This window comes from Vanellus vanellus, assembly GCF_965231255.1.
Source record: "Vanellus vanellus genome assembly, chromosome: Z".
Lineage (NCBI taxonomy): Eukaryota > Metazoa > Chordata > Aves > Charadriiformes > Charadriidae > Vanellus > Vanellus vanellus.
The window spans coordinates 66,191,953-66,214,589 of NC_138908.1; positions in this window are offsets into that span (position 1 = coordinate 66,191,953).

Sequence of the window (22,637 nt, forward strand, 5' to 3'; positions counted from 1 at the left end):
TGTATGTGCATAACAGGGCGAACATTTCTTTTGTCCCCCACCACCTTGTCCTCTCAGCCCCAGAGGTACGTTTAAAGGAGGTTCACCTTCAAGGCTCTTTAAAAAATGGTCGACACTGAAGTGATTTGCTGAGAGCAAGCTTCTTGAGATCCAAGAGCTACCTCTGCAAAGTTGCTGTGGCTGTTAGTGTAGCTGTCATCTCAAACATGAGCCAACCTGTGGAGTCAGGGTCTACAGCAAAATCCCCCTTTGGCTGATGCTGTTTGCACAGAAGATCCTAGTTTTTTTTCTCATCCATGACTGGGGGGAATCAGGTTAAAAGAGGCTCTGCCAGCTGGGTTTGGATTATGTAAACTAAAGAACACATAATTGGTGTAATTTTATATGCACCAGGTTTGGCAGGATCTGCATAAAACACATTCTGACTTTGGATCATCTGTAGCTGTGGACAACTGGCTGTTGTTTAGAGCAGATAGATTTTCAATTTTATTTTGTTTCTAGGTGATCGTTGGGCCCTCAAGTGGGAACTATGTGCATTTTCAAAATAACATTTTTGGGGTCAGTCTTTTTTCTGTGCTTCTATAGCATAGCATAGCATAGCATAGCATAGCATAGCATAGCATAGCATAGAATAGAATAGAATAGAATAGAATAGAATAGAATAGAATAGAATAGAATAGAATAGAATAGAATAGAATAGAATAGAATAGAATAGAATAGAATAGAATAGAATAGAATATTTCAGCTGGAAGGGACTTACAATGATCATCTAGTCCAACTGCCTGACTAATTCAGGGCTGACCAAAGGTTAAAGCATGTTACCAAGGGCATTGTCCAAATGCCTCTTAAGCACTGTCAGGTTTGGGGCATTGACCACCTCTCTAGGAAGCATGTTCCAGAGTTTGACCACCCTCTCCATAAAGAAATGCTTCCTGATGTCCAGTTTAAACCTCCCCGGGCAAGCTTTGAACCATTTCCATGTCTCCTGTCACTGGATAACTGGGAGAAGAGCTCAGCACCTCCCTCTCTGCTTCCCTTCCTCAGGAAGCTGCAGAGAGCACCAGGGCCACCCCTCAACCTCCTTTTCCCCAAACTAGACAAGCCCAAAGTCCTTATCCATTCCTCACAGGCCATGCCTTCCAGCCCTTCCACCAGCTTTGTTGTCCTCCTCTGGATGTGTTAATATCATTAGAGTGTCCCTGAACTGCAAGTGAAAGTAAGGCTATACACTGGAGTAGCATCAATTTAGCACAAAGGAAGGCAGGGAGGCAGGAGGAGGAACATGCCTTGCAGGGGTCAGTCCCTCATTTTGGTCTCTTTGGGGATGCAGATTGATGAAGTGAGAAAGTGAGTCCCATATTGATCCCCAGCCCCACACCATGATAAGGTTAAATTCTGCCAGCAGCTGACAAGGGCTGTGGACTTTGCTCTTTCCTTCCTCCTCTTATTTTTCCTCTGGGTGTGGAAAGAGCAGCTGCCAGAGCAGGGACTTAAAGTCTATGAACACCTTCACATGCACAAGAAAAATCATACAGGTGATACACAACTCAAGCAGATGCTGATGAACAGAAGTCACTTTTGGTGACTGATGTCACATGTAACAGCCAGCAGCCATGGGGGGCTGGAACAATCCGAGGTGCTGCGGTGATAAAGGCAAGGCATGCAGCCACTGGCTGGAGGGAGCTTCTGTCACACGTCTGAGAAAAAGCTGTGGTGATTTCTGCGCCTCTGATGGACTACCTCTTCAGAAATGCTGTTGGAGGTGTCTTATTCCTGCTTTTGCATTGGACGATATTGTTTGAAGTAATGAGGTATCTATATAAATGAAAACAACATTAAGGACTGGTGGCAGGGTCACTTTACCCCAAACCCCATAGTAAGAATCTATTTGAGATGGAGTCCTTTATGTAGCACCAGTTTGCTCAGCCTTTTATGTAAGGACAACACTGAGTACCTTTGGCACTTTCTGCCTTTACGAGGTGTGTGATTTGCCAGCGTGGCTCTGAGAAAATGCTTGTGCTTAGAAAGGAAAGCACATGAGTTGCTACCTTGAGTTTTCCCACTCCAGGGATGCCACCGCTCAGGGGCAGGACTTGAAGACTGTCCCTGTCATCCTCCTCCTGTATCTGAAGAGCCACTCCAGACCTCACTCTGATGTCCTCCACAGAGTGCTGGCTCATGCTCCATTCGCTGCTGGGTACGCTGGCTTAAACAAGGCACTTCATATGAAAAGGGATGATGCTAGAAAAGGCAGTGAAGAGACATGGGTATGAAACTCATGCTTTTAGTCACTGCACGGAGCAGATGCAGTCTTCCCAGCAGACTGTCAATGCAACTTCAGGAAACTGATTGTTGTCCGTGCACCAAAAGGACTGAAGGCACAGGGATGCACAGGAGTGTTACCTTTGGGATATTCCCCTTATGAAATGAACATAGCAGAACATTGGGTACCAGCTGAAATGATCTATGGCCCAACGTCTGGAATACAGGGCAGCCAGTTTGTGGTGCAGCCCAGCAAATCCTAAACCAAAAGACTGCTCTCAAGCGTAACAGGAAGATGCTCTTGTCATAGGGAGCCAGAGCAGTAGGTCCTGCATCGTGTCCCTAGACCCATCTCCCTAGTGGTATGACAAGAAGAGATTTTTATACCTGTCCCAGGCAGAGAAGGAAACACAGAAGAGCTGCCTGTGCATGCCGATCTCGCGTTAGGCAGACATCTGAGTGACTTATACCCGAGTCCTGTCTCACCGTATTTGCTTATGACCAGCAGGTGCTGCCATGTTTTCCCAATCCAGCACAGCCTTGGTCTGTTGCAGCCCACCCCAGAGGGTACCCCAAATCTCAGTGACCCTAGGTGGATGATGATGTCAGTTTTCAGAGCTGTTGCATGCTCAAGCCAGGCATGTCACCTGGCAGGAAACTGCACTTGAGGACAACTGAGTGGCTGAGAAGAAAGAGGGGTTGTGGCAGTAAGTGCCAAGCCTGAGCGATGGTTGCAAGATTAGCCCCTCAATTAGGGAAGTAAGGCTATGATGAGACTAGAAAAACCAGGTGTAGTGCAGTAATCATTATAGTTAATAATCAAACTTAGCTGAACAGGAACTACAGTCATTAGTTCCTCCTTTTGCTTTAGAGGACGTGTTTCTTCACTGGTCTGACCCTTGCTGTCCAGCTGCCAGCGAGACTTTGTGACCTATCTCTTTCCAGGCCCCCCTCGGGAGACATCATTCTTCAGGGAGCAGCGGGGGAAGCCATTTCTCATAGTGCCTTGACCTAGTCCACTTCCCATTAAGCCCCTCCAGTCCGTTTTTTTAAGACCTGCTGACACCACTTTTTACCTGCTGTCAGCTTACAGCGGGGCTGTAACTGTGAACTTGCTCTGCAAGGTCAGGAAGCTGGTGCCCTTCCTTCCCTTCAGCAGAGGCAGCACGTGCAATGTGGCACTATAGTTTTAATTCCTATTCTTGCACTGAGGTGGCCTCCATATATATATATAATTTCCCTTCAGAATAACGTGCTGCTTCTGCTTGCTCCTCTAAGCAAAGCTTTGCACAGACAAGAGGGAAAAGTAGGAGCTCTGCTTAATGTGACTTCCATGAAAGGAGTCCTAATGAGAGCCCTTCAGCTGTGCAAGAACACAGAAGAGACAACTTGTAGGAGAAACATCCCCCTTTAAAGATACGAAGTCTTTGAAGAAGTCTTCTTTAACGGTCTAATTTTAATATCCGTGTTTACCAAATCTTGGTTCCAGTTAGGGAATCGAGGAATATTTTCTGATGACTTCTCTAGCTTAAAAAGAAAAGTTCAGAGATAGCTATGCAATTAACTGTGACTTACGCATGTCTGTATAGCAACAGCAAACCTTCTGCGGAAGAAATTAAATTCCTCCCTGAAGGAGAGTGATTGCATAGATGACTTATTCAAATGTGTAGATAAATTGCTTTGACATGTTTTGCAGGAAGGAACAGAGGCACATCAGTATCGAAATAGCTCTGGGTACCACAAATCTATTCACAGGTAATTGGATTACCTCATGTGTCTGGTACCAAAAAAGGGGCTGAAAAAATGATCCCTGAATGATGGAACAGATTTACACTGAATTTGATCTCTCCACATTCAGTAGCACTGTATTGCACAAAAGAAACTCTCAGCTCCTGCAGGCAGGGGAGAGAGAGCAAAGGGGGATGACAGGAGCTGCCCTTCCAGCCATGCCATGGCTTTCTTGCTCCGCCCAAGCCACCCCACAGTGCAGCAGCAAAGGGGACCATTCCCATTTAGGCCAAACGGAGTGTAAATCTCCTAAAAGCTGCCCTGCTTTGCTGTGAAACAGGCCCAGTGTTTTGTACAGTTGACAACTCCCGTCCACCACACAGCAGCTTTTTGGGACCTTCAGTGTGTTGGAGGGTTTATTCCCTATGGTGAAGGCTTGAGGAGCACCTGATGGATGTCCGCATGCTGGAAAGCCTCAGCTGGTGGCTGTGCGCATTCTCACTGTGGTCAGGACACTTCTGGCTACCATTTCTAGTTACCAGTGTCTATCACCTCCTCGCTGCCTAAAGGATGCTCTGATATTTTCATTAGTTACCGATATTCCTACCTTGCTGCCTAAAGGCTACTTTGATATTTTCATGTACCTTTTGCTATTTCATCCGCTCTGCTTCCACAAACCTGGGAAATCTGGCATTGCTGGATCAGGGGCTGCCATGTTCAATCAGACTCAAGGTCCATCTAGGCTCAGACTCCATCTTTAATTACGGCTGATACCAGGTTTTCAGGAGAGGCAGTAGGAATCTTCTACCTGTGGGATCTGTATGTGAGATGGGAGACCCTGCTCACTGGCAGTCAGGCCTGGAAAGCGCAGTTAAGCATTCTTTGAAAACATTTTTGCCATCAGTGATTGCAGCCATCCTGGATAGTATAATATCCATACGCATTAAGATCTCACTTCGAACTATATGTCCTGATTCTGCTTTTCCTCCCTCTCACTGACACTGAGGTGTGCAAATATTGGCATCACTGTTTTCTTCGTATGCATTTTCCAGGACCCGGTAGGAGCTGAAAATGTGCCAGGTGCTTCAGGACAGAGCCAGAGCCAGCAAGCTTGTGCAGGGGTGTGTGTGTGTGTGTGTGTGTGTGTGTGTGTGTGTAAGAAATTCCACTCCAGATTTTAAAAGTCATGAATGTCATTCACATCAGCGATGTGAATCAGATGGCTCACCACACTGCTCAGTGCAAGAACAGCGGAAGAGCTGCCCTTGTTCCCTTCTGCCACCAGCCCTGTACCTTTGCCCGTGGGGAGCGCCCTGGTTAGACACAGGCACCAGCTCGCAGGTGAGGAAAACCACTGTGAACCCTTCACTAGAGGTGTGGAAAAACCCATCCAGACACTTCGTTGTTTGCTCTTGTTTGTATAAATGGGAGAAGGGCTTGTGCTGCCCGCCTTCCCAGCCTTGCTGCCGAGCTGGGAGGAGAGGGGGAAGAGGGGGAGGGGGAAGGTGGAGGGAGGAGGGAACATAGGAAGCGATTACATGTGTTCGCTTGAAGCATAACATTTACTCATCTTCTGCTTCACTGCTACAGTCCTGTTGTGCCGTTTCCTCCCTCTTTTCCTTAATTGAGGGTTAAAGCCAGAACTCTTCAAGCACAGTTCTTGCTGTTTCGGTGACAAAATCACCATCTTGCCTCACACACGTCAAGTGCCTGTCTTTTATTGCTGCCCTTTTTTCCCTGCCGGAGCTCCTTCTGCCACAGGTACCCCTGGGGCACAGGGGGAGGGAGGGGCTTGTTAGTGCTGGACCTGCCCGAGTGCCTGGGCACCATGCTGCACCCATTGTTATTTAATAACTTGCAGTGGAAATTGTCACTTGTCCCACTGCAAGTACGTGGCACACCACACAGAAAACCAAATTGCCGAATGAGTGCCTGCTGCAGGTGGCACTGCAAACCTTCCCCGCGTAGGTACTCCCACCCAAGAGGGAAAAAAATGGGAAGGAAATGTGCCATGCTTTGCACCCCCAGTTTGGGCCATGGCCAGACGTTTTGTCTCGGTCTGTGCATCTCAAGGCGCTCTGAGCCTCAGGTTCTGTTTGCAAAGTGAATGAACTCAGCCCTGACAGGCTTACTAGCCTCAACAATGGTGTGAATTCTGGATAGGGTCTCCAGCCTCGGGGTCCTTCCCGTTTCTGCTCTTGCCCTCTTGTACAAAGCCAAAACAGTTGCACCACTGCACGTCACAGCCAAGAAAAATGACTACAAACCTCATGTGACTCAGAGCTCAAGGCGACTGTTGTGCAAGCTCTCCCATGGCTGCACCTTCACTCCCACCGCGCCGCCCTCAGATGCCCCACAGCTCCCTCCTGAAGGCAGGGTGGGCACACAGGGAAAATGCTGTTATTACTTTAGTCACAGGGCTCATTTGGATAGCACAGCAAGTGTCATAAGACTGGAAAGACGGAGTATTTCGGTACAGAGAGAGAGTGAGATGGAGAAGTGGTTTCATGGGCTGTCAAGTGCTGAATCACAGCTGTGGATGTATCTGCTAAAAGAAACTGGAGATCCCCCGCAGCCTGTGAGTGCCCCTCACACACACATGGACACAGCCGAACACAGCCACCCCATGTGCCTGTCAGCTCATCACCAGCAGAGCCAGCAGCATGGGAAGAGAGTGAAAAGCCACCAATTGCTGTGCCTGTATACCAAAGCCCAGAGAATGGGGTTTCTCTTTAAGAGCATCCCAAAACATCATCTCCAGAGGCAAGTAAGCTCCACGTCACACAATGTGATAGCACCTTTGGGAAGAGACCTTCATGCACTCTGTGATCTTCCCAGTGCACACCCTAGATGTTTTTTTTTTAGGGGAATTGGTGCCTGTGTCCTTGTCCAAATGTCATTTCTCCCCCAGTCATGTATCATGCAGTGTCGCATCAGCCACTCTTTAACCCCAAGGAGGTGGCATTTCAGCGCTCTTTCACTGTCTTGCTTTGGATTGACAGGTGCCATGGAAAGGTAAGCTGCTATGATGATGGTAATGATAGTAGATGTTAGCTGTGCATGGCCGGTATTTTGAAGTCAGCCACGCTCTGGGGCAGTTAGCAATCATCTATTAGAAGTGAAGACACGAGAAGGCATCAGGCTGAGAAACTGCTAGATGGCTCAGCAAGGTGCCAGTGGCACAAGGTCACAGAGACGCTTCTCCCCCAGGTACAAGAGGACAAAGCCAACGGGACAGGTGCTGGTCACGTTGCTTCACGCGTGACTGGAAGGTGCTCAGTGACTTTGCTGACGGTTGAGGCAGAAGAGCCTGTGCAGACCAGAGTCCTGCTTCGTGCAGTCACAGGGCTGGATTAAATGACTTCCTTTTTTTATTAGTGACTTTACCGTATTTAACATAATCAGCCCAGATAAGTGAAAAGTCAGTAAGTGAGCTCAGGCTGCACTCTGCTTTACAATAGCTGAGCTGTGGATAATTACAAGATTACCCCGGGGGGCTGCTCCTTTGTTCAGGTGGGTTTGAAAAGCCAAAGCTTCATGACATGGTGTGATGACTTTTTCAGAGACACAAGATTTGGATCAGCCCTTCCTCGCTATTATCCCCGCAGTCTGGTCATATGAGGTTCTACGTGTTAGTGGGAGGAAGGGAGGACAGCAAGGACACTGTCAAGTGTTACTGGCTGAAATGATGTTGGAGCTGTTATGTTTCTGCTAGTTCAGGTTTCAAAGTATCTTTTATAAAGATGGCTATAAATAAAATAATAATTTATTCATACTGAAAGAGCGCATGGTAAGATAATTAAAATCTCCAAAAAGAGAGCCCGAGATCATGATAAAAAGGGGAAAAAAAAAAAAGGAAAACTCCAAGAATGAGGTCTCAAACAGCAGATGAAAGAGAATTTCATCAGTCGTCATCAGCTGTTATTAACAATAAAACACCTCCCCCTTCTTCTGTCCTCTAGAAAGTTCATTCCACTCCCAGGTGCTTTCTGCTGAGATCGGGCCTTTTTCTGGTCCCGAGATTTCATTAGTTTTCCTCCCTTCACGGTGCCCTTTCTGAGCAGCGGCCCTGTAGGGCAGACAGGGGTTCCCTCTGCCCTCCTGATGCTCTGCCGTGGATTCCCCTCTGCTGCTCGCTGGTCCCCGCTGCTGCACAGGACTGGAAGGCAAAGCCCAGTACCCCCCCCCCCAGCAGCGTCTCACCGGCCCCTCCAGTACCACCAGAGGTTTCTAAGGCTGGTTTGTTTCTTTAGCTGCAACCACAGGTGGAACCCAGATGCTTTGACCAGGTGTCAGAAGACTTTGCTGGTGCGGGAAGCACTGGTCAGGGCGCACGGAGGGACCCCCCGGATCCGCCCGCGCTGCAGCCCCGTCCCAGGCAGGGGACACCCGCGGCGATCGATGCCTGTGCCCTCGCCGGGAGGGACGGGGATGAGGGGGGACGACACACCGGTGTGGGGTCCCGCCAGCAGCCCGGCTCCACGGGAGGGCACTCTCGTTCCACACAAATTGAGCCGCGGGAGCATTTATCTTTCTTTTAAAAAGGCAGTTTAGCTATGACAGGTAATTTGGCACATTTCTATTTGAAATGTGCCAAATGATTTGGCAGATATTTCGCATGCATCTGAAAATAGGAGCACCTGCTGCTGGCCTGCAGGGAGGCTGGGGATGGCGGGGAGGGGGGGGCGGATTTTATTAGTTGCTAATTACAGGCCCTGTAAAAAAACTCTCACATAGGATATGCCAGACGGCCCCTGCGAGGGAGGGCCTGTCTTCCCAAAGACGTGCAGAGCCACTCACTTCTAAACAAATTTCTCCCGGGCGCCAGCATCTTTTCAGCCATCTTGGGCAACTCCATCACGTTGTAATGATGAGAAGCGTGATTGATCCGGTTTATCAATCACACCGTATGACTGTGTTTGCATGACTGAACCACGATGTGACAGATACAAGTGTACCTGATGCGCTGGGGATAGAGGAGCTTCATGAAAACTCTAATTCATGCTCCAGGAGCATCCCTTTCCTTTTTATCGACCCCCACATGGTCTGCTGAAGTTTAAACCAAAGATAGAGAAGGATCCTGTCACTAACAAAAACTTCATTAAAATATGTATAGGAGAATATAAGAGAACTTAGGAGAGGACTTAATTGTGAGTGTACCAGCCTTCTGTAATTAAACCAGTTGATTTCCCAGAATTCATATGCATGGTTTTCAGACTAGGAAAAGAACTAGAGAGATTTTGGAGAGGTTGAAATAAGTAATACTAACATGAAACATATGTCAAATCTGAATGACAATTATACGTTGAAATCTCTTTTTCCATACCCATTTTCCTGATCAAGTAATCTTTCTGGTTTGAAAAATCAATTAAAAGTAGGACTTAATGCAGACAACAGTCTAGCCTACATGTGAATAAGAACTTTGGCAACCGTAATCACATATATTGACAGAAAATAGTCCCAGTGTCAGGCCAAACCTCATACAGAATATGAATGTAATAACAGTTGATGGAGCAAGGCAGGGTTTGCTCCTTTCTTCCTGTCTACAAGACTACAGGACAGACAGATGGCCAAAGCCGTATTATGTTTTTAACCTAACTAACTGAACTTTCACATTTATTGCTTTGAGTCATAGCTTTAGCTCTGTCTTAGGATTCTATTAGCTCCATGGATGGTTTGGAGGTACATTTGATTTTCTCATAGCTCCTATCAGTGCCACCTTCAACAAAGTCTAATGTCTATTTTTAATGATAAATATTTATTAAAAACAAACCAAACCAAAGTCAGCTGAGCAGAACACAGGGGAAAAGGTGAGCAGCAAAACTGAGTGGTGAGAATGTGATTATTTGTAACAAACTCCCCATGCTCATGTATGGGGTCACAAGAATGGAGAGAGTCCCTGGGTGCAGCAGTCTGTGTGGAGTCCAGACCCTGTGGTACCAAGCTGGGGTGTTATTTATGCTTGAAGATCAAATGGGATCACTTCCAATAGCATTCCTCATATTTTCATGCCACATCTGCTCTTTACAAATTATGTGTTGACACAAAATTCCTTCTGTGGAAGTCTACAGAAAAAATCTAAGAAAAAATAAGATTTCCATCAAAGCAAGCAAGCACGCAAAGTGAAATGGAGCATGTTTGCTCATTTAAAACATTTTCCCATCCATTGGCAATGACAAAGTCCTGTTCCAGCAAAGCCTTTGGCACATACTTAACTCTCGACCCAGGACAGAGAGCACCTTGAATCCTGGGGGCAAAAGGGTTGCACCGGACGTCTCTGGCTGCTCTGGGTGCCTCTTTGGGTGCCTGAGCTGATCCAGGGGGTGCCCTGCCAGCCCCTGGCATCAGGCATCTCGCTGGGGATGGGGATGGACCAGGGGTGGGACAGGCAGGCACAGTAAGGGCAGGCAGGGCACTGCTGACCCTGACAATGCCTGGTTATTTTTGTCTGGTTGTTTCCCCTCTCTGCTCTCCCTTTTTATCCACTGAGCACTGAAAATCTGGGCCTGTAAATCTTTCAAATTGTGTAGCAGGACAGCAGGTGCAATTTCAGGCTGTAACAATTTAAAATGTTGAATGCTGCTCATTAGAAACCCTGTAAATCTTTTTAATAGTTTGAAAGGTTAAAAATAAGGTATTTGATGTTAACTATATGGAAAAAGACATTTCTTTCATTATTTTTACAAATGAATTTAGAGTTTATGGAGCAGCAGGCCAGGCAAATGTTTTGAGCCAACCAGAGAAGAGACTAAGAGCTGCTCTGGCCACAGGAAACGCATCTCCAGCCTGTCCAAACAAAGGTCCTTCTCTTGGTGCAAAGGGCATGCTTGGACAAATACATGAAAAGAAGTTTGTTTTTAGTTCAATAGTAGCCTGCTAAGAAGATGCCAACTATGTATATCCAGTCAGAGTTAGGATCACAGGTTTATTTAATCAGCAGATCAAAAGCAGCAGTCTGCAGGTAGCAAAAAATGCCCCTTACTCTTGAGGTCATCCATACCTGAGTTGAAGTTTTGAGGGGACAGAAGTAATTTCCAAAGCCCAAAGCACCAAAACTTGTATTTCTTGTCTAGTTTCATCTTGGCAGCAACCTGGCAAGTAGTCTTCATGTTCTGCTTCTCCCATAGGTAAGGTATAAACTAACCTGCACTTGTAGTAGACAACATGTGGCAAGAAAAGACAGAGATGGAGGTTGTATTGCAGCATACAATAACATACACTTTGGATAGCTATGTGCTGTGAGAATACTGTCCCGGTTTTAAAAAACATTCAGAGTGGGATGTGAAGAACAGCTCCACAGACAGAGCAAGACTGTCGTCAGATACCCACCACCAACACAGCACTTCCTGATGTACAATATAATGTAATTCATCTTTCTGTCCTTATATTATATTATGGGGGAGGAGACTACTGTATTCACAGTTGTGCATCTGAAATAAACATAAGCTAAATTATTGCTGATCTACACTGTTAGGAAAGGAATTTCAAGCTACATTTTACAGTATTTTCAGTCTCTTCACCTTATGTAAGGGAATTTTTCTTAATTTTACATCTCAACTAGCATTGAGGAGCTGGTGTTACTGATAACAGTACTGAGAAAGGAGAGGACAGCAGAGGTGCAACACACTCACTCAGCCTTTTGATGATGATAATGTGAGTTTTCGCTGAAGTGTCCCAGCATATTAGGGTATCCAGAGCCCCTGCTTCATCCATTAGGGAGCCTTCAAACTCTGTTCTCCTGTTAAACTTCAGCCGTATCAATATATTGATTCAAAAAAGATCAAATCTCCATCAGGACCTCAGGCTGTGCAACTCTATGTATCTAAAAGAAAGCAGTACTCTGAGAAGAGGCAGCTGTGATCAGTGCCTGGCAGAGGTCCCTCATCCAGTGCAGGAAAATCCTTTGAGTTGCTTTGAACTTGGTTTCCACATGATGAGCATAGGATTTTTATTTGATTTAATGGGAATATGATCAACATATAGGACAACTGCCCTGCGTTTGTCATCCTGGTAATTTATGGTAGAGTGTGTATACATCAGTTACTCATACAATCTATTGCTCTTTGAATATATTCTATTTATTTCATTATATTTTTATTTCAGGTTTTCATAACGAACAGAAAATGATAAACGTTTGTGGGGAACCTGAATGGCAGAACTCTAATATTCCTACTGTTAATTTTTAAACAGTTGTTTTCACTCCACCTGGGAAATAGTGAATTAATGAAAATTATATCTTTATAATTATAGCATCTGAACATGAATTGAGATTGTGACCTTGAGCCAGTCACAAGGACTGGGTCATCTGCACCATTTTACTCATTCCCTCTGCATTCTCTCTCAAGCAGAATTATACATTTTATTATTATTTTTCTTCTTGATAAAATCTCTAGACTGATAACAAAATAGCTAGAGAATAGTGCCTGCTGGAGTTTCATAACTATTTTAATTTTCCTTCTCAGGATAAAGAGTGAAAAGAGGCATTGAATTAATCCATTCTTGAGAACATCTTAAAATTATAACGAGGACAAAGTGGTACAAAATGTATTCATTCTCACGACTTCTTCATGATTGTAACCAGAATAGCAAATGGCAAAATGTATTAATTCTTATAATAAAAATGTAATGAGGACAGAGGATGGTGCAGGATGAATTAATTGTAGTGGCACACTTATAACTGTGAGGCATGGTCTTATTTGAATAACACACCACATTTCTGTAGAAAACAAGTATGATACAAAAACTGCCGTAGAGGTACTAGAAAGATACTGATCTGGTCATGTTGTTGAAGTGTAGCAGTTCCCTTTTTAGAAACAGAGTGAATTAATAGATGTTAAAGAATTATGAATGTGGTTGAATGTTTAGTAATCCTACTACTTTACAATCTTGTTAAAGGTGAAACAAGAAAAAGTCTGTCAGAAGGGGAAAGAAATTCTGTAATGATGGATGCCAGTAAAAAAAAACACCAAACCTAGGGAAGAGGCAGTGAGTGGGATGGAAACAATGTCCAGGCTAACCTTGTGGGTACAGCAAACAGCAGGAGCTACTCCAGCTCAAGGGCAAAAATCCGTCGTGCCTTGTGGCAGACTGGACTAGGATGTCCATAACCTCTTTTTACCTGGGGTGGGCGGCCTTACACCCTGCCAAAAGGTGGGATTGGCTGAGGGGAAATGGTGAGTTTGTCTATGGATTCAGCGACTATTTTGCTAGCTCTCCCGTGGAAGAAATGGTTGGTGGTCACCAACACCTTCCCTTCCACTCTCTCAGCATCCCCAGTCAGAGCAGCTCCCGGCAATGATCTTCAAGCTGTTTCGCAGCAAACACCCGCCTCTGCTTTAGCACAGTGTGGCTGAAGATGCGGCTCTGTGTCAGAGAGCTCTGACTTGTCCCTGCACTCACTGGGGTGCCTGTGCACTAAGTGCAGCGTCACACAGGGATGCTGCTGCTGCAGAGCCCGGGAGCTGCCTGGCACAGCACAGCACAGCACAGCACAGCACAGCACAGCACGGGGCTGTACCGCCGCTAGTGAAACCTCTCTCTTACTGCTTGACCCACGGTCAGTGTCACCCTCACGCACGCTGCTTCCAGCCCCTGTGAGCTGGCTTGCAACGGTGATCACGATCCCACTGAACGTACCAAGGAATGCCTGCCCAATTTCAGAGGTGGGCTGACCCGAACGACCTCATGTGTGCGTGTGTTCCCAGCCACAAGACACGGGAATGGCCATGGCTGGGTGGCTTCACACCCCACTCTGCTATGGCAGACGTCTGCTGGCATGGTGATGCGTGGCTTTTCTGTTTTCTGTCAACCATATTTTACCGCAGGAGCAAGGGAATCACGGAATCACAGAATCACAGAGTTTCAGAGTTGGAAGGGACCTCTAGAGATCATCTAGTCCAACTCCCCTGCTAAAGCAGGATTGCCCAGAGCACATTACTCAGGACTGCATCCAGGCGGGGCTTGAAAATCTCCAGAGAAGGGGACTCCACAGCCTCCCTGGGCAGCCTGTGCCAGTGCTCTGGCACCCGAACCATAAAGAAGTGTTTCCGTGTATTTGAACGGAACTTCCTGTGTTCTAACTTGTGCCCATTGCCCCTCGTCCTGTCACTGGGAACCATTGAAAAGAGCCTGGCTCCATCCTCCTTCAGCCCACCCTTTAGATACTTGTATGCCATAATAAGGTCTCCCCTCAGCCTTCTCTTCTCCAGGCTAGAGTCCCAGCTCTCTCAGCCTTTCGGGAAATACCACCACAGTGAGGAGAGGGACAATGTGGAGACTAAAGCAGCTGATGTTTGCCTGTTGGGGTTGGTGGGACATCCTAGAGTCATAATGAGTAAAGGGATGAATCCCAAAAGGACCTGTTCCCATGACAATTTATGAATCCAGTCTTAAACCCTCCACTGGGTGTGCACAGCTATTATTCCATGAAGGGAAAGGAGTCAAAATAGTTATCGGTGTCTTATTCTAAGAGTTTGGAAGACAAGAAACACTTCTCACCCTGAACAGGGCAAGCAGAGTTTGAATGTGCATGTGTGTATATCTACGCAGTTTATAACTGCAATCAGACAGTGATAACTATCTTATGGCAAAGGCAATGGTGTTCGTATCATCACTAAGTGGAAGTCCAATCGGGCTGACTGTAAAATACAAGTTATTCCTGCTTTTAGCACTGTGTTGAGGAAAATCCTTAATGTTCAGCCACTTAAAATGAAGCAGATGATAGTTTAGCTTTTAAAGAGGGCTTAATGATAAAAGAGAGCTGGAAACTGGCTTACAGTTTCCCCCGCAGGGGTCCCACAGTGCCAGTGTCATAACGATCACTTTTCAGAGAGCTGGCCACCTCTAGCATTTGGCTGTGCTGCAGGAATTACAATTGTAATTAAACATGTTAAAAATACTTTTCACAGCTTATTCAAGGTGACAAATACTTTCTGTTCTGCGAACTTGTGAAAATTAAGGCAGCTCTCCTCCCAGAATTTTTTTTTCCCCGAAATACTGGTTTAATTTTAATGAGAAGAATTTTGCAGAATTTTCTTCAACCCTTTCCCATGCATTTCCACCAAAAAGGGGGACCTCATTGTCCCAGTTCTGCAGCGGGAGATGCTGATTCACTCTGCAGCCTGCTGACAGAGCTGGCTCCTGCTCTCACCTTGGCATCCAGTTCAGCCACTTGGTCCACAAGAACAACTATCCCTAATTATCCATCACCCTCTTTATTGACAACTAAAGTACATCTCCGTTGTGAAAACAATGCTAAGCATTCCCAAATAACAGGAATAAAATAATAAAGTAATGGTAAAAAGGGAGGAAACTCACCCAGCACAGGCCAGGCTGTGAAAAAAGGCTGATTTCTACAGTGTGCAGTTAGCTGAAGTGCAAGTGGCCATACCACGAGCTGCTCAGGGGTAGGGTGGGCGCACAAGCAGTGAAGGAAACCTTCAAATGGGACGCACAGGTGGGTCCTGTGTAGTTAAGATGTGCTATGGGCCATGCCAGACAGCCGGTGAGGTGCTCCCCAAGACATGGACCTGATCTGCTCTGCCAGGATGACTGGGCTGCACAGGCTGACCATCTAACTTCACTGCTTCACGTGAGGATTGATTTCATTACTCTCAAGACAACTTTCTTAAGACAGTGCTTGTTGTCTGCCTCTGAAACACACTTTTATGGCAGTGATGTGTAAATAGCTGGGAGATTGGCATATCATTCCTGCTAGACCTGTTGGACTCATGCATTGTATGACAAGCCCATGACCATAAAGGCTTCTCTGTTTCTGCTCTGCTATACATATTTGAATGATGATTTTGGCCTCATTATCTCTTTATTCACCACCCTCCAGTAAATTCTCCCAGTCAATGAAGTTCTTGTGTTCTCTGTACTGTGAGTTAATGAAATGGATTTGATGATGTGACTGTCTGTGATAGCATCAGGCTGTCTGTTATGGCTGGTACTGGCCTCTCCCATCTAGTGTTCTGAAGTTAGGGAAAAAATTCAGCCTCCTCTATTACAGCCCATTAAGAAATTTAATTTTGGTATCACTCAGGGCAAAACGTAGAATTTTTTTTTTTTTTTTTTTTGTCAGAGAATGTCAGAATTGATGTAAAGGCTGCCAGGTGTGAACATGGGTCAAAACTTCAGAAATGAGATCTCATACCTGCTAACTTGATAAGTTCTTCCTCACCGTTGCCCTCAAAAGCAATAGGGAACATTAACTGGTGCAGCGCAGCATTGCATTTTAGGAGGCTCTTAAAAGCTAACAGGAAGTGGCCAGTAATGTATAAAGGTGAATACTGATGCTATCTGCTCACACAGTGGTTCTAGGATCCCCGACTGATGCTCCCAGTGACTACAGTTTTAAACTGTGAAGCAAGATCTCAGGCTCTCCACACCTGGGATGCAGATCTGTGCTTGTCAGAACGTTTACAAAGTTCTCACGTTTTTCTGAGATGGTTTGTCTCATCACAATTGGTTTTTAATCACCTGTGATACTTCATTTACAGTACCAGTGTAGCTGTGAGAGAACCAATTTTCTCTCCATGATAGTTGTTAGTGTAATTCATGCCTTGCTTTTAATTGCTGGATCAAATTACTTTGTGTTTTATTTCGTGCATCATGCCACGACAGAGAAGTCCTGAAAGGTACCTATATCCCTGGCTTCTCCAAAAGAAAGGTGACTCAAAGGTAATCAGCTAAACAAAATTTTCTTCTGTCCTCGAAGTGTATTTTTAAGAGGCAGAGGGCCAAATAAGTATAGTCTGTAAGTGAATGCAAATCAGGCAAACCAAAAATGATTATACCTATTTACCTCCAGAATGACTTGCCATCTCGGCTGAGATAAATCGAGTGACACTGCCTTTCTTTAATTAACACTGGCATTAACATTAAAAGGGAAAATGTTGAAACATAATTAAGCGTTGGCACTTAGCCATCTTGCAGGACAGAGAACAAAGGACAGGATCTGCTGTCTCCTCTGGTCTGGTCTTTTCACTTCATGCCCCTTCCTGCTCTTCCCCATAGCCAGCAGGACCAGGCAAGCACAAAGGTGAGCTTCAAGCTGCCCACGAGCAAAGTCAGATCCTACAAATGTCCTTGCCACTACTGCCATCTCCCACCCAGGCTGAAAAGATCTGTCCTGCCGCTTACACCTGAGTTTTAGCCAGCCTCACCACCGGCTCCAGAGCTGCCGTGGGAGAGGGGAGACAGGGAGGTGATCCTGCAATGGGAAAAGGAGTGTGGTGCAGGCAGAGAGAGCTGGGTGCTGATTTTGCCATGGGAGACCCCTTGATATCTCTGTGTGTTGCACATAACCTGAGGCTGGAGGGCAGGACTCCAGGGATTCACATGCAAACAGAAGGCGAGAAGCTGCCAGATGGCTGCCCTGCCACGTAGGAAGAGCAGAAAGGGTGAACAGAGGTGGGAGGAAAAAGGGTGCATGAAGCCCAGGTCTGTTTTCAGGCTGCGAACTGGGATACAGGACCCAAACAGTGGAAAGGCCAACAGCTGTAAGGGTGCTTTTAGCTAGTCTAGCCATGACCATGAGTTCGAATGCTGCTTAAAAATTGATGTTGGTCTACATAGTCTTTTGCAGCAGTAACTCCACTGGTTACAGGAGCCAGTGCAAAAAGGCACAGTCCTGTCCCTGCTGCCAAACCCCTGCACCCCTGCCCCAGGGACCTGTGGTTGCTGCAGCTGCATCAGCCCCAGCTCCAGGGTCATCTCTTCCAGCTCCATATCCATGCACAACCGTGCCTGTGGTGGAGGAGTGAGGTTCACAGGCCATATCCTGGGGTGGAGATGACCCTTATGGAGCAGAAGTCATGGCGTGAATAGGTCTGTCCCTCTTTACTCCTTTGCACCACTGTTGTGGTCCCAGCCTGGCCTCTTCATGCTGGCCAGACTCGTCAGCCTAGGACCACAGCAGGGACCAGGAGAAGGCAAGGGTGCTCCTCTCTGCCAGTCATGACCCTTCCTCCCTGCTGCATCAGAGCAGGGTGAGCGAGTGGCATTTATGGTATCTACAGATGCCCCATGCCCTGGGAGGACACTTGCTGGGGTGGTTAGTCCAGGCATCTTACAGCATGCTGCTGCCGAGACCCCAAATCTCGTGTGGCCCAAAGGAACATACTGGCACGATATTGCTCCCATAATGGCAATCTCTGGCCTTGGCCACTGAGGGCTGCAGGCTCCCACCGTGTGGAGAATTATCGTGACCCTGCTCTTACGTTGTTGAGATGAAGCAGATGCAGTGCCCTAAGAGGCTCTGGTCCTTCGTGACAGCCCCTTAGATAAATGTCTTATTCCTAAGCAGTTAATTAATTTTAGAATAACCTATTAAAGAATATATAATGTATTCCCATCACAGCTAAATGTCATCCCCTGTAAAAACAAAGGTATTTCAGCATATAAAAATAGCACTTGGGAAAGTATATTTTTAAGCTTCCACTGATGTTTATTTTTGAAGTCCTGAAATTTAATTCATGTGTTGAATAAATAAGCTTCAGATATCTTATCTAGTTATTATTCACATCACAAAGGATAATATGTTTTCTTCTGTTCTTTTGCAACATCAGAAATAACTATGGCCATCCCTTTGGACGCTGATGGCTGCACATTTCCCTGTAGGACAACGGGATGGTGAAAAGAGGGGAAACGCACCTAACATCACAGCTCCCAAGAAGCTTGTGTCACGCTGTCTGTTTCAGCATTTGGACACACCGAGTTCAAAGCAAAATGGATTCATAACAAAAGGATGTTTGTGATGAATTGTTGCCATAATGTGTTACCATAACATTTGCCAGGATTGGTGTCCTGTCAGCGGCAGTCTTCTTATAAAATACACCCCAATTCTAGCAAGTATAGGAACTGTCTGCGAGCTGTTAAATGGTAGTTGTATGAATATATAACGATGCTGTCACTGATGTAGAGTATTTGAGTAGCAGTAAATAAAGCGGCCCCTTTAATCCTTCTGCTTCCTGGGTAAATAAAACAAAAACCTGGTATGTACAAGCAACGTTAAAAAGGTCTATGGCACCAGGAAGAAATATGGCTTCACCACAGGGAGGTTTGCAAGAAGGGATAAAAAGAGAACTGTGAAAAAGGAAAGGCTGAGAGAGCTGGGACTCTTTAGCCTGGAGAAGAGAAGGCTGAGGGGAGACCTTATTATGGCATACAAGTATCTAAAGGGTGATTTGAAGGAGGATGGAACCAGGCTCTTTTCAATGGTTCCCAGTGACAGGACGAGATTTTCAAGCCCCGCCTGGATGCAGTCCTGAGTAATGTGCTCTGGGCAATCCTGCTTTAGCAGGGGAGTTGGACTAGATGATCTCTAGAGGTCCCTTCCAACTCTGAAAACTCGGTGATTCCATGATTCCGTGAAAAGGAGGGAACGGGAAGGAGCCATGCAGACCAGCTATCCACATCTTCAACGAGTCCAGTGAGGTCAAAAGTGGTGGCTGTTCATAACCTCCACAACCCAAGTTGCTGTCTCATGGCCACTTCTACAGACCATGCTCCGAGGCAAAACTGGAAGCTGAATTGCATTGCGGGGACACCGTAGCTTTCCTCTTTAGAAGCAGGAGGCACCTCCACGCTGTGCAGCCATGGAGCTTCGCTCAAGGCACTGACAGCAGTGTAGCTGGGGCAGTGGAGGAGTCGGCGTGGCTTGTGCGACCCATGCGGGAGGTGAGGGAATATCTGTGGGACTAATCTGCGTCAAGTTGCATCCACCCACAACTGCAGTGTTTGCAATAGCCAAGTGGGCTATTCTGAAGCTAGCTCGGGCCTGTCTGTACAAACTGCAGAACAGAAATAGCCTGCAGGCAGCTCTACTGTAAGGTATTTGTCTCTCAGTGTTTTCCAGCTCGTAGTCATATAGCAGAGTGAGTTGGCTAAATTGTCCTCCATGTAACTGCCCCCTCTTTCAGTTATGTGCATTACAGCTTGGCACTTCTTCATGTTGTAAACTGAAGAGGCCATCTTTGACGTGAAGACCAAACAGAGGTACGAGCCAATAATAGTTTTATTTAAGACAGGTGATTTCTGTCTTTTGAATGGACAGGCAAAGCAGCTCAGTATCCCTCGCTGTCTAGGGGCAAACTGCATCCATCTTTTTCTGGAGATGCTAGTCCCTCTCACAAAAGACCACCCTCACCATCATGCTATGCTTTCTCCATGGCAGCCTCAGCAGAAAACTTGGTAAGGCTGGCACACTCCTTGTCAACAAGACCAGATGCCCACTGAGCTGCATTAGAAGAGGCAAGGCTTTTGATCAAGGGATGCTTTTACTTCCTTCTAATCAGTGTTGGTGATGTCTCACCCAGGACAGAGCCCAGCTAAGGCGGGATTTGGAAACATGGCCTGGGGAAGACTACCAGGATGGACAAGACCACCAAGGAGAGGCTTGAATCACATGAAAATCACATGAAAAGGGGGCAAAGGGGTGATCACCTACACCAACCCAAAGGAGATTTACAAAGATGACAGAGTTTGGCTCTTCCTAGAAGTGGAAGGTGATACAGAAAAGGGGCAATGGCTGCAAACTGCACATTGGGGAGGTCAGAGTGGACATAAGGAAAATTTATTTGCTAGGTGAAGAGTTCAATGCAGGAGCAGGCTATCCAGGCGTGCTGGAAATTCTCCTTGGTGGTTTTCAGGACTGGAAGGAGTCACAGATAAGGGGTGGTTAAAATGCTGTAGAAAGTGGGTGTACTGACAAAAAAAAAGCGCCTAAGACTAAGGTATTAGTGTCACTTCTTAATAGTCAGTTATGGAAAGCAGTTGTATTCAAAATGGTTTTGCACGGCTCTGCGAGTGCACAGCAGGGACGCTGTACTCTAGGAAAAGCATGTGCACAGTGAGGAGTGCCATGTCAAGCAAGGTGGGGGCCCGTCACAGGTCCTTGTGCTTCGCAGAAGTGAATTGTCAGCTCCCTGCATGCCTATTCTGGTTCCTGCTCGTGTGGAAGAGTTAAAAAGTGCCTGAGACAAGGAGAAAAGGGCATCTTTTATGAGATTAGGGCTTGACTTGAGCTGCAAGCCTTTTAATGAGGCACTGAGCATATGGTTCCCTCCTTCCATTGAGAAACAAGAAAGACTTGTTATCCGTTCAGCAGTGCTCCACATTCCCATCACCTTGTTGCAACCTGAGCAGAGGTTTAATCGCTGAGGGGCACAAGGAGGAGCAAGCGATCAAACCTCTGCCCAGGATACAGTGAAGCAGCAAGGCCAGGGACCCACAGCAGGTCCACAGGACATCATGTCCCAGGCAGATCAGGTCATCCCACTTGTGGACCTTCTCCCACAGTTTAAGGAGCATCACTGAGAGTTATCTCAGTGACCCAGGGAGAGCATCACCCACTCCTCATTTCCAAAACCTCTTCTTGCATCCTGCCACACACAGTCTAAGACATAAAGAGTAACTTTTGCGTGCCAGCTGATGTCTTTTGTTTTTTTGGGTTTTTTTTGCTGTGCAGCACAGCATCCTGATGAAGCAAGGGACCGAAGCAAGCATTGCATCTTACCTGGGCTGTGAACAAACCGAGGAGCTCAGTTTCAGTTTCCATTTTGACAAATACATCCATTCACTCGGGGTTTTTTATTTTTCTAATCAGGAGAGCAAATCGCCCATTACAGTGTATTCTCCATGTCCCTGGGCCCACATATATTTTCCAGCAGCTCTCCTCAGCATTCCACATTATAAAATCAATCTCTATTTAAGTAAGAGGGGGATATTTATTCCTTAATTTTTTAATAATGTATTTTGTGATTTGTTACAGCTCTCAGTATTGTATTATTTATTTATTGTGCCTATAGGGTGCCCTGCCACATGGTAATAGAAGAGCTACAGGAATTGGAGACCTAAGCAAAACCAGTTCAATAATTTTGCTACACTGTAGGACTCAGTCAAAAATTAACAAAGGAGCAAAACTGCAATGCAAGGACAATACTATAATGTTTTTGCAACCAAGTTTTTATGAACCCAGTGGTAGCTAGCTAAAAAACCCAGAAAGATGAATCATCACTGAAAACAAAAATTAGAACTGGATCTTAATGTATCTCCCACGGTGTTTCACAATTGAGTTATTTGCTATAGAGTTCTTACAAGTTAATCACAAATTTGCACAGATACCTGAATGAAACAAATTACAAAGTTTCCTTTTCCTTTCTTGCCTTCTCCCTGCAAAGATAATTTCCTTTCAAAATACACTCAGAAGTCTTCAGCTTAGAAAAAAAGAGGATCGATTTAGCTTGCAAAACATACACTTTTGTTAGATAATGTCTGAGCTCAGCTAGTTCTGTGGCAAAGCTCTCACCAACTTCAGTAGGGCTAGGGATTACCTTAAGCAGCTGCGTTAATTTATGGCTGAAACCTGAAAGCCTGAAAAGCAGGAGACCCAGGCCTTGCCTGTGCTGTGTCCTAACCCCCAGGGAAGTCATGGTTATGCCTGTCAAGGCATGACAGCTGCCTGCGTCCTCGGTGTTCGGCTGCAATAACCCCTGCTGGCAGCCCAGGGCAACAGCCCCTGCTTTTCATGGGGATGGTGTCAGTGATCACATTCTTGGGTAGTAGGGAATGGAAGAAAACCAGATGTAGTGTTTTTTTACTCACAATGACTATACAAATCCCCATCTGACCTCCTTCATGGTGCA